The 13114-nt window shown below is 40.3% G+C and overlaps 1 long non-coding RNA gene across 2 annotated transcripts in view; it reads left to right on the forward strand.

Moving 5' to 3' along the window:
• The first annotated feature begins 9768 nt into the window (after positions 1–9768).
• Positions 9769–13114, forward strand: part of LOC132210997 (uncharacterized) — a 53635-nt gene continuing 50289 nt past the window's right edge. The window contains exons 1-2 of one of the 2 annotated variants that reach the window (XR_009447268.1): positions 9769–9852; positions 11505–11588. This is a non-coding gene — a long non-coding RNA (uncharacterized LOC132210997). Of the gene's footprint in view, positions 9853–10250; positions 10405–11504; positions 11589–13114 lie in introns of those variants that run through there. The other variant, XR_009447267.1, reaches the window with a different exon arrangement.

Genomic DNA, 13114 nt, shown 5'->3' on the forward strand with positions numbered 1-13114 from the left:
AATTTACCTAAGCTGAATTTATGTATCATGCCAAATTCACCTAATTCTACTTTTCATTAACCTAATAATTGGATGTTGTCTTTGTGAAGTTAGAATATATTTTAATAACAAGGAAAGACATCCATTATAGCATCAAACACAGACTACATTTGCACAAAAATAAATCAAATTTCAAATTCATCCATTTATTTCAGCAGTTCTTCTAACCATTACAAATTAAATTTTGGTGTTTTAATGAAATGTATTCTACTGCTACTTTAAAAGAATGAGAATGCTACTTCTATCTCCTTGCTTTGTAATTTACTAAAGTATAGTAAAAAATATTGAGGAGTGAATTCTACACTGATTTAAGAAGAGTGATGTCAATGTGAGAAATGGGTCATGTTTCCACTTATGTGCTTAATATACATTCTCTAAAGATAGCTATTCTGAGTTACACTGCTAACTTCAAGACAGTTCAATGTTGAATAATGGATAACTTGTGCTGCTTAATGGTGCACACAAATGGAGGGAGCATGAAGAATTTTCAACTATTGTATTTATTTTAATGTTGCATGTGATTGAGACAATCTAACCATCTCCACTCGATATTCAATGACTTTACCATTGTTGAATCTCCCCACCACCACCTTTCAATATGCATGGTCATTGACAAGAAATTAAACTGGACTGGCTGTGGCTAGCACTGTTGCCTCACAGCACTAGGGACCAAAGTTCGATCCTGCCCTTGGGTGACTCTGTGGAGTTTGCACATTCTACCTGTGTCTGTGTGGGTTTCCTCTGGGTGCTACAGCTTCATCCCACAGTCCAAAGATGTGCAGGTGAGGTAGATTGGCCATGCTAAGTTACCCATAGTGTTCAGGGATGTGTAGATTAGGTGGATTATAGGGTGATGGGTTTGGGTGGGATGATCTGAGGGTTGGTGTGGGCTTTTTGGGCTAAAGACCCTGTTTCCAGACTGTAGAGATTCTATAATAAGTGCTGTAGCTACAAGACCAGAAGCTGGGAATTTTGCAGCAAGTAAACTCATGTCCTGACACCCCAGACCCTTTCTATTATCTACAAAGTACAAGTAATGATGTAATATTTACTCACTTGCCTGGATAAGTGCAGTTTCATCAAAACTCAAGATATTCACCACAATCTGGACAACACAAACCATTTGATTGGAATGCAATCCACTCCTGTAAGCATTTACTTCCTAGAACAATAATGGATAGTCAGCAGTGTGTACCATCCACAGGATGTACTACAGTAGCTTCCCAACGTTCATTAAACAATATTCTTCAAAGTGGGTCTTGGGTTTGGAAAACAAAGACGAGATAATGAAATCCCACCACCTTACTTTGCAAGGATTCCCTGAGCAAAGGCTACCCCCTTGGACTAAGGCCTGCTGCCAATCAGATGACATGGCTATGTGTGTGCTCTAAATGATAAGTTAAGACAGAAGTGTTATGATCCTTGAAGAATTGACATGACATACAGTCTGGTCCAGTCCATGAACGCTGTGTCCTCATTTTAACATGATAATGACAGTTGCTGGTGTAGCCCGAGGTGCAGCATTAAAGTGCAGAGGTGCCCTGTAAGTGAATCAGAGATGTGCCATGTGGATTCTTAAAGGTTTGCACATACCAGTTGCCAATGTCAGTGCACATGGACGTACCCTGAAATGTTGGTGCCTCACATTCAACATGGAGATCCTTCAAAGCAGGTGGTGAGCTGAAGTTGCCAGGAACCCGCTCTGGTTTTCAAATAAAGAATTCTCAATGTCTAACTTGTTTAGTGCATTTGGTAAGATAGGATGCTGAATATTAATAAGTCAAGAGGTGCAATTAGTAAGGTATTTAACAAGCAAGAAACCCTCTAAGTTGTCAACTTGTCACTATCCAGTTTGAAACTAGACAGCAACAGCTCAGCAAGAGCATAAAAGGTGGAGCAAGACTACCTGACATCAAGATAGACCATGCCAAACTTCCTATTTAACACAGCCACAAATCTCGCCATTGGCCACATTGCTCAGGTCCTTATAAAATTCTGCTCAATGTTTTCAATGACCTTTTGCTGAAAACTTCCACTGGAGATTTTCAAAGGAAGATCAATGGAAAACAAGTTACTCTGTTTCTTAAGAAGCCACCATAAAGGATCTTGTATTTTAAACAAACTACGCAACTCATCCCTCACACCCCATCCCCACAATAACCGCCAAAAGAGAATCCCCCTCATCCTCACATACTACCCCACCACTCTCCAGATCCAATGCATCATCCTCCGACATTTCTGCCATCTACAACCTAACCCCACCACCAAAGACATTTTTCCCTCCCCACCCTTGTCTGCTTTCTGGAGAGACCACACTCTCTGGGACTCCCTTGTCTGCTCCACACTCCCCTCCAACCTCACCACACCCAGCACATACCCCTGCACCGCAGGAAGTGCTACACCTGCTCCCACACCTCCTCCCTCACCCCCATCCCAGGCCCCAAGATGACTTTCCATATTAAGCAGATGTTCACCTGCACATCTGCCAGTGTGGTTTACTGCATCCGCTGTACCCGTTGTGGCTCCCTCTACATTGGGGAAACCAAGCGGAGGGTTGAAGACTGCTTTGCAGAGCACCTCCGCTCAGTTCGCAGTAAACAACTGTTCCTCCCAGTCGCGAACCATTTCAACTCCCCCTTGCGTTCCTTACATGACATGTCCATCCTGGGCCTCCTGCAGTACCACGACGATGCCACCCAAATGTTTTAGGAACAACAACTCATATTCCACTTTGATACCATTGGGCTGCAGGGTTCCTATGTGGATTTCACAAGCTTCAAAATCTACCCTCCCCCAACTGCATCCTAAAACCAGCCCAGCTCGTCCCCGCCTCCCTAACCTGTTCTTCTTCTCACCTATCCCCTTCTCCCACCTCGAGTCGCACCTCTATTTCCTACCTACTAACCTCATCCCGCCCCCTTGACCTGTCCGTCCTCCCCGGACTGACCTATCCCCTCCCTACCTCCCCACCTATACTCACCTCTACAGGCTCCATCCTCGCCCCTTTAACTTATCTGTCTCCTCTCCACCTATCTTCTCCTCTATCCACCTTCGATCAGCCTCCCCCTCTCTCCCTATTTATTTCAAAACCCCCTCACCTAGATTAGAGGAAGGACAGGTTAGGGAGGCAGGGATGAGCTGGGCTGGTTTTGGGATGCAGTGGGGGGAGGGGATGAACTGGGCTGGTTTTGGGATGCAGTGGAGGGAGGGGAGATTTTGAAGCTGGTGAAATCCACATTGATACCGTTGGTCTGCAGTGTTCCCAAATGGAATATGAGTTGCTGTTTCTGCAACCTACGGGTGGCATCATTATGGCACTGCAGGAGGCCCAGGACGGACATGTTCGTCTAAGGAATGGGAGGGGGAGTTAAAATGGTTCGTGACTGGGAGGTGCAGTTGTTTATTGTGAACTCCCATACCCCTTTCTGATGAAGGGTCTAGGCCCGAAACGTCAGCTGTTGTGCTCCTGAGATGCTGCTTGGCCAGCTGTGTTCATCCAGCTTCACACTTTGTTATCTTAGATTCTCCAGCATCTGCAGTTCCCATTATCTGTGAAAGTCTTATCAGTTTAGATTAAATTACTTTGACAACACTTTAATTTGAACACTAAAGCCATACTTCAGTATATAAGCTAACTCAGTAATAAAAAAAGAGGGAAAAAAACACAAAAGCAAAAAACATATGTGTTAAAGAGTGAATATGTTTGATATAGCAATGCTTTATAATGATTTATGGATGTACCATTGCTAGGACTTACTTTACACACAGAGGTTAATGATTAAACAGAATAGCATGGGATAATGAAAAACAAAACATTTGTGAATTGTATTCTAATTCACTACGAGTAATTGCTAAAAATTAAATCCTGTACCTTTTTGCTAATTGATATGCAGGAAACATATACAAATATCCTGGACAGCCTTTTCTGAGAAACTGGAAAACACAAACATCTGGAAAAAAGCTTGTAATGCTAAAGTGTTCATTGGGAATTAATTTAGGCCAAGAGTCACAGCTGACTAATAGTTTCTCCTTTATGTAATACTATTTGCAGTCTTGTTAAAACCCCACTGTGCACAATGTTAAGAACATCACCATTGGCATTTTTTTAAAAAATCACAAGTACAAAGGATACTTGAGTTAAATAGAAAACATTTTGGAACAGGATGAAGATTGCGAACATAAATTTATATTTCTGAATCAATCTTAAAAGTCATCTGCAAAAAAGGATTATAGTGCTGGGAATGGAATCACACGCAGTTCCTCACAGGGAAGACCGGATGTGAGAGACAGAATGATGCACTCTGTACTTGGATTCAAAATGTGTCTTGTCTCCCAACCTTGAAAGGGCAGTCTACATTACATCTAAGTAATATGTTTCATTTGTATAACAACAAGGTTCTTTAATGGAGGTTATCAATTAATGCAGAGGCAATGACTCTGTTGGCTTATGGATAATATTTGATGGGAAGGCAAATGAATTGTTAGCATTCAAGGGGGCTAGAATACAAGAGCAAGAGAATTACTGCTGAGGTTTTATTACGTACTGGTCAGATTGTATTTGGAATATCATGAGCAGTGTCAGCCCTGTTTCTAAGGAAGGACACGCTGGAGGGGACCAGGGGAGGTTTGTAAGAATAATCCCATGGATGAAGGGCTTGTGATATGAGGAACAGTTCAGCACTTTTGGTCTGAACACAGTGGAGTTTAGATGGATCTGAATGAAACTTACAGAATACTGAGAAGACTGGATGCAATGGACATGGTGGAAATGTTTCCACCAGTAGGAGAGACTAGGGCCCAAGGGCACAGCATCAGAGTGAAGGGATGAACCCTTAGGTCAGAGATAGAGAGGAATTTCTTCAGCCAGGGAATGGTTAATCTGTAGAACTCATTGCACAGCGGGTAATGGAGACCACGTCAATGAGTGCCTTTAAGAGAGTGATTGGCTCTTGATTGGGGATTATGGGGAGAAGAAAGGAGAATGGGGTTGAGAAACATATCAGTCATGATCAAATGGTGGGATTTCTGTTTGCTGTCCTTCTGATAAAGCATTTCATATGTTCACAACTATACATCCCCAGGCTCCTGGACCAGGACTGTCCCTATGCTACAATGTGAGAAGGAAATTAGATCCCATGGTTAATAACGTAATGTAGGATGAGAACTGTTTTTTTGAAAATATAATGCATATTAAGTGCTACTTCTGAAATTGGAGTATATGAAAACCTTGGATTTGTGTATGTGTATATTTTAAAATTATACTGAATGAATAACCTGAAAAACACAAAGAAATTGAACAATTTACAAAGGGAATATCCAATCAGCTTGAGTCTCTTTTTTTTATTCAGTCACATGGAAGAATAGATTGAAAGGAATATTCTTACCTGTTTAAACACTATCTTGTAGCATAGCGGTCAGTATTCTCCTTGGCCTCTCGCAGACTGAATATACAAAAGAAAAATTAGGTGGAGAATATTTCTACATAAAATTTCATTCAAATTTTTGTGACAATAGGAAGATCGTTTTGGATTCCATAAACTAGCTACGTTGCTAATATACAAAACACGATTGGTGCTGCTTAGCACTGAAATGCTGATCTTGCCTACATTAACAGAAGACAGCTTCCCACATTTACTGCGGAAAGCATCATGTCTGCACAAAATGGTTTTAGGCTCTGAACTTCAAAGCCTAAAGTCTGTGCCAAAGTGTACATTTGTCATAACAAGAGTAAGTTGAACTTTGGTAAATTTACTGCATTTTGAGCAGACCTGTTGGTAAAATGTTTATTTCATTCGTACAGCAATGAAATGTTCCAGTCTTTATTGAATTGTGCAATGCTTCATCCCCACCCTTTCATGTTAAGATTTGCAGTAGCACAGAGAGGCTATTGGTGACCTCCTGGTTTTGTAACATGCTCAGTTTGAGGGCTTTCTGTGCATTCAGTTGTTTGTCTCTATCTCCCCACTGTCTGACATGATCTTTCTCATTCCTTCCCTTTCCTCCTGCTGGCCACATGTCAGCTCTGATCAGTTGCAATATGCGTGGCCATTGATGTTTCTGAAAGAAATAATTTTAGAAGCTTTACTGCAAGTGCATATAACACTCTCCTGATCACATTTTCACATACTGCTGCATGCACTAGAAGGATTTATTCAATTAATAGATATAATCACAGGATTCATTCATGCTCCACTGTACTGGAGTCAAATATATGCCTCAATCTGGACCTTAGGAATACGCCTTAGGAGCCTTTCTTTCAATTTCTATCTCTACAAAATATCAAGCCAATTTCATACCACCTATTTTAATTCTAACATTTGCCCTTATAGACAATGCATTGCCATGAAGATTGAAGCTGCTAATTGCTCTTTGCAGCATGTCAGAGATTATTTTTGAAGGATTTGGAATTAAGTACTTCCACAGATACTCTCGTATCTAGTTGGTATCATGGAAAAGCTGTAATAGCTGATGAAGACTTATAAATTGAGTAAGGTCAAAAGAACATCTGGCTGATTAATTTCACAGTTAATGTCAGCACATTGCCTAATAGCTATTAAGTGAGAATCAGAGATTAATATTAATGAAATTAAATCTTTACAAGTTTTTGCTGTGCTCTTAAAATTAAAAGCTTTCATTCCAGAGCAAATACCAACGTGCTGCTAATGTGGTCTCTAGCAATTACAGACCCCGAGATACAAAGCTATCAGAGTTGAGGAACAATTAAGATTAAGAAGTTATGTAACAACAAAATTCGGGAACAGTAATACTATACTTTCTACTAAATATTAATACATATTTATTAGTTTGTCCATTTGCATAGTGTAGAAAACAACACCTAAACAGGTGAATTGGTTCATTTTGGTAGCAAGCCAAATCTATTTCTATTACTATGATCCAAATCTTTCTGTTTTAATCACTTACTCGTTTCTCTCCAAAATGACCCTATTCCACACCCTAAAACCTGAAACATTCTCTTGTAATATGCTAATTTATAGGAATCGAGGGCAAAAGAAAACTTACTCTGCCTGAACTATTCCCTGTGACAAACTATTCCATGCTGCAAATCTTTCTATTTAGAGAAATTCCTTTTATTATCCTCTTCTATTATTGACAACTAAAATGAATAACCCTTTGTCACTGATTCCCTAATGATTGGAAAGTCTGAGTTGGAATTGGACTTGAGTGGCTGTGTGAAATAGGTGATAGCAAAGAGCAACTAAATGCAAAGAAAAAAAAACAGGCGAGTGGAAAATGAGCTTCTATTGGCCATTTTTCACTGTCACCAAAAAATTAATTACAACCCCAATCTTTCCATCTTTGTCTGATTGGCAACTTGCATGATTTCAAAATCCACTCTGCTACAGCAAAAAAAATTGTCTCAGGATCTAACGTTATAACTAGTGCTTTCCATGACGGTACGATCCTAATTAATCTACACAGTATGCTATCTACAGCTTGATTCTCAGTTTCCTGTTTTCAAACCACTACTATTGTTTTACTACCCAATGCTTCTGAGTTATGTAAGGGGAAAACCAGCCAGTATTTCTAGAGTTGATTGTTATAAAGCAATGTTTTCTAAAGGTTATGCTTCAAGCTTTAGGGTATGGGATAAGGTTGTAGACTGCCACGATACCCTCTTTTAATGGATTAAGTGTCTATATTCCTAGTCTAGATTCACATATGTAGAGTGGCCACACAGACAAGCAATTAGAGGGGTGTTGTAGTGTTGAAAGAACATAGCCAAATAGTGCTACTGCCTTTATGAGAGACAGGAAGCTATAAGAAGAATGGTTAAAAAAGCATTCGATGTAACAAATAGCTTAACACTTGCATTCTACACAGTAGAATTTTGATTGCCACTGTAATGCATCATGAAGACGTTTATCATTTAATCTTATCTCAGACCTTCCATTTTGTGCTTCATAAGATCATAGAACTGAATTAGGCCATTCGGCCCATCTAGTCTGCTCTGCCATTTGATCATGGCTTACGTGTTTCTCAGCCCCATTCTCCTGCCTTCTCCCTGTAACCCTTGATCCCCTTACTAATCGGGAACCTATTTATCTTTGCCTTACATAGACTCAATGGTAGTAGATTCGCCAACATTTAGGTACATTTAAGTCGTCATTGGACAAGCATATGGACGTACATGGAATAGCGTAGGTTAGATGGGCTTCAGATCGGTATGACAGGTCAGCACAACATCGAGGGCCGAAGGGCCTGTACTGTGCTGTAATGTTCTACGTTCAATGACTTGGCCTCTACAGCTTTCTCTCGCAATAACTTCCACGATTCACCACTCAGTGGCTAAAGAATTTTCTCCTCATCTGAGTTCTCAAAGGTCAAGCCTTCATCCTGAGGCTGTGTTCTCATGTCGTACTCACTCCTGCTAGTGGAAACATCTTCTCCATGTTCACTCCATCCACGTCTCTCAGCATTCTGTAAGTTTCAATCGAAACTGTGCCCCATCCCCGTCCCCCATACTGTCTCATCTTTCTAAACTCCAGTTACAGGCCCGGAGTTCTCAAATGCTCCTCAAATAACAGCACTTCATCCTCGGGATCGTTGTTGTAAACCTCCTCTGGACCCTCCTCCAAGGTCAGCACATCCTTCCCTAGATGCAGCAATAAAAACTGCTCACAATATTCCCAAACGTAGTGTGACCACAGCCTTATACAGCTTCAACAGTACATCTCTGTTCTTATATGCTAGATATCTTGAAATGAACGTTGACATTGCATTTGCCTTCCTAACTGCCACTGAACTTATATCTAATCTTTAGGGAATCCTGAACTAAGTTTTCCAAGGACCTTAATGCTTCAGATTTCCAAGGCCTTTTCCCATTTAGAAAACAGCTTGCGTTTCTATTTTACCAATTTTTCTTTTTACATTTTTCCTGCTGAAATGCATAACCTCAGGCTAACTTACTTTGTATTTCACCTGCCACTTCTTCGTCCACTCTCCTTTAGCTTCCCACTAATCTTCACTACATTGTATGATTTTTCTTTTGCTTTTATGCTGTCCCTGACTTCCCTGGTCAGCCATGGTTGCGTCGTCCTCCCCTTAGTATGTTTCTTCTTTCTTGGGATGAATTTCTGCCTTGCCTCCTGAAGTATCCCCAGAAACTCCTCCATTGCTGCTCCATCATCTTCCCTGCTAGGCTCCCTTTACAATCAACTCTGGTCAGCTCCTCCCTCAGGTCTTTGCAGTTACCTTTAGTTAGTTGTAATACCATTAAATTTGGTTCCAGCTTCTCCCTTCAAACTGCAGGGTGAATTCTATCATATCATCATCGCTGTCCCTTTGAGCTTCCTTCGCGTTAAGCTCCCCATATCAATGTTGCCTTATTATACCTCAGTAAAATAGGAATTGCCTGTTCCCTACTGGGCAGTACCACAAGCTGCTCCCAAAAAAATCTTCTAAAATGTTCCATCCTTGCCTTCTTTCACTTAATACCTTTTACATTTCTAACTTGCCCTCGCTCTGATGAAAGGTCACTTTCTCACCACAGATGCATTTGACCAGTTCACTGCTTCCAACTTTTTCAGTTTTTATTTGAACAAACAGAATATAATGTTCACAAACCTGCATTGATTCCTATTCATATCCATGGTGACAGTCACTTAGATGCGTAGACATTTACAGCGCAGGAGAACTTACTGGTTCCTCATGTCAAAGATTAGACAATATTAATCTTCTTTCTTTTCTTGTATTTTAATTATAGTGTATGGATAAAGTGTGCTTTGTTTCAAATCTGCTTGTTTGACCAATCAAATGGCATCTGGAACACAACACCTGGCACTTATCTTTAAGGTAAGAAAATGTCAGGGTCTAGACTATCTCCTGGATATTTTGAAGGGATTTGGCCTGGTCCATAACACTGTTCTTAGCCTTCTTCCTACTACCTATCTACGCATGCACCCTGCTTAGTGATCCTTCTGCTAATGGAACAAGTGCCTTCTTATTCATGCCCCTCATAATCTTACTACTGCTATCATGTCACTTCTCAACCTTCACTTTTCCAAGGAAACCTCACTCAGTCACTGGAATCAAAACATTAACATATGTTTCCCTCTCTCCACAAATGTTACCAGACCTGCTGAGTTTCTCTGGCAGTTTCTGTTTTTGTTTCAAATCTTCAACATTTGCAGTTCTTTGTTTTATCCCAGCCTAAACAATCTTTCTTCACAGCTCAAACTCTCCAACCCAAGCAGCATCTTGGAGATTTTCTAAAGAAGAGTCCAGACCCGAAACGTCAGCTTTCCTGCTCTTCTGATGCTGCTTGGCCCGCTGTGCTCATCCAGCTCTGCACCTTGTTATCTCAGATTCTCCAACATCAGCAGTTACCACTATCTCAGCATCCTGGTAAATCAGCTTTGTACTCTTTCTAGTGCAAACATATTCTTGCTATAATACGGCGACCACAACAGCTTGTAGTACTCCAGTTGTGGCCTAACCAACATTTTACACAATTCCAGCATAAGTTCCTGTTCCCTTATTTCAGTAACTTCCCCACAACTGACATTTCAATGCAGCTACTTGGTCCTTCCTCCTACACTTCTTAAACAGTACTGTGACTCTTCCAATATGTCAACAGTGACTGCGGTTAGCCAATCACTCAATAGCTTTGTGCTTTTCACTTCAGAACCCCAAAATATCTTCCATTCTTTCAGATTAACAAAGCTTCCCTTGCTGCTGTGCAAACACAAATTATTGGAAATACAGCAGATGTCTCAGAATAGTGTAATTGCAGAAGGAAGTGCTTCCAAATGTAGACGCTGGGGCTCAGTTCTATCCCTTTACAGCCACATCCGAGAATGAACTGCTTTAATGGCTTCTGTCAAAATTAATCCCTGAATGCTATGCAGCTTTTACATCAATGCAGCTTTCACATCGTTAGTTTAATTTGCAGTGGTACAGCTCAATAACAGAACAGCAGAGCTCAGGTAAAGGCCCTGCAGCCCACCATTTCAAGTTGCAGTGTGGAACAGTGATACAGTGTCTACGTGGCCACAGCTTCAGAACTCATGGGCTGCGCTTTCAGTTGTTGGAACAGCATGCTGAGGGCAACACCCAGAATGGGAAAGGAGAGTCAGAGAGCAAACACAGTACAGTCATCCATAAAATTATTCTGACTCTGTCTTGTGCATAAATGAGTTCATAATTAACAGAGCTTAAACATTTTATGTTGCACCACTTAAAATTGATGAAGTGAATGCTAACTGTTAATGTGTTATAACAGCTGTCTATGTTAAGGTGACACCTTGTATCTTTGCTATTTTTGAGGAATGGTCAGGTTCGCTTTGCCAAGGTATTAGAGATACAAAAGCTTACTTGGTAGTGTATGATGTCTGCTGCTTTGTTTTAGTATGTGAAAACGATTTGGCAGTAGATTACAGAACTCGGGTCAGAATCGTGCTTCCTTTTATTATTTCCTGTGCTGCTTTCTACCTTATATATTGCAGGTCCTTTAATTTAGAACATGATGTCGATCTCTGACGGTGATGGTACTACAGCAGGGCTTTGGATCTGGACTCGCTATAATACCGGTGGGTGTTTTAAGTTAGGTCTACTTCAGCAGCGAGCTAGGTTTGTAATTCCCCATCTTTGGAAATTTGAGCAGTTATATACTTAAGATTTTTCTCAAGAAGCATTTAAAATTACAAATACAGAGAAACTATGGTCTTTGCCGAGGTAACCCAAATCGAGGAGATGTAATTTTAAAATTGCAGGTAGGCTATTCAGGAATGAAATCAAGAAGCAAGCGATTGCAAAAAGAGAGGATTAAAGAAATCTGGAAATTTCTTCCCAAAAAGACACTTATTATCAGTTCTGTTGAATTTTACAAGCCCGAGACTGACTCCATTTTTATTAGTTAAAGGTACCAAGGGATATGAAGCAAAAGAGGGTGAGTGGAATTGAAGTTGAGATTCGTTATTATCTAGTTGAATGATATAACAGGCTAGGAGAAACTGAAGTTATATTTCCAAGCTCAGTTTATTTGCCTGAATATTGTCTTTGGTGCCTAAATTCAAACCTTGACATTAGCTATGTTCAATTTTGCACTCTGTTCTGGTCAGCAGGCATGACCAGTTTAGCACTCATTTGGTAACCCATATATTAATGCTGCTGGAGCTTTCTGCTGTGCCTGAAGAGCAAAGCACTGCTGGTAATTCCACACCAATGAGGCCAAGACAACATTATCTAGCCATGCGCTTCAGCCACTATGGCTGATACTGCCATAACTGAAAGGAGTGTCCATATTAAAACTATACTAGTTCTAGGTTTGTAATATGCGCCTTGGATGAAGGATATTTTCCTTGATTTCACGGTTTCTATTTTACTCAACTGCTACCGGTAAGAGAATCAATGGACACGAGTTTGAAAATGGCTGCAAGGTATTTCAAATGTCACCTCTAGGTGGTGGAAGGAGCATGCATCCACAACATTAGAAGCAACAGAACCTTTTATAGTAACAGAGTGAATGCATTTCAAATGGAACTGACAACTCTCAAATTTTGATTGCGTGACTCAAATAACACAAACAAAATTCTAATGCCTTGGAAATTACCCTTGTTAATTTCTTTTCAGGAATTAAAATTTAACAGGAATGGGATTATTTTCCTTGGAGAAGGGGTCTCTGAGGGGGTACATAATTGAATATATAAAACTACGAGGAATAAAATAAAAAATTAATAAATAAACTGTTAAACAAGTTAATACCCTATAAAATTATAGGATAGATAGCAAGAATGTTCTCCCTTGGAGGAGAGATCAATGACTGAGAGGCGTAGATTTAAGGTGAGGAGCAAGTGATTTAGAGGGAGTGTGAAGAGAAATTTTGCACTCAGAACCTGTTAAAGGCAGTAGAGGCAGAAATGCTCAAACATTTAGGAAATATTTAGAAGTACACTTTCAATGACAAGGCATAGAAGGCTATGGGCCATGTGCTGGAGAATGGGATTAGGATAGTTAGGTGCTTGGTTTTGACTGGTCCAGACTTGATGGGTGTCAGGGCCTGTTTCTGAGTGGGATACCTAATTTAAATATTCAGCAAGAGGACTGAATAGACCAA

Source organism: Stegostoma tigrinum, chromosome 26, assembly GCF_030684315.1.
Source record: "Stegostoma tigrinum isolate sSteTig4 chromosome 26, sSteTig4.hap1, whole genome shotgun sequence".
NCBI classification, from domain to species: domain Eukaryota; kingdom Metazoa; phylum Chordata; class Chondrichthyes; order Orectolobiformes; family Stegostomatidae; genus Stegostoma; species Stegostoma tigrinum.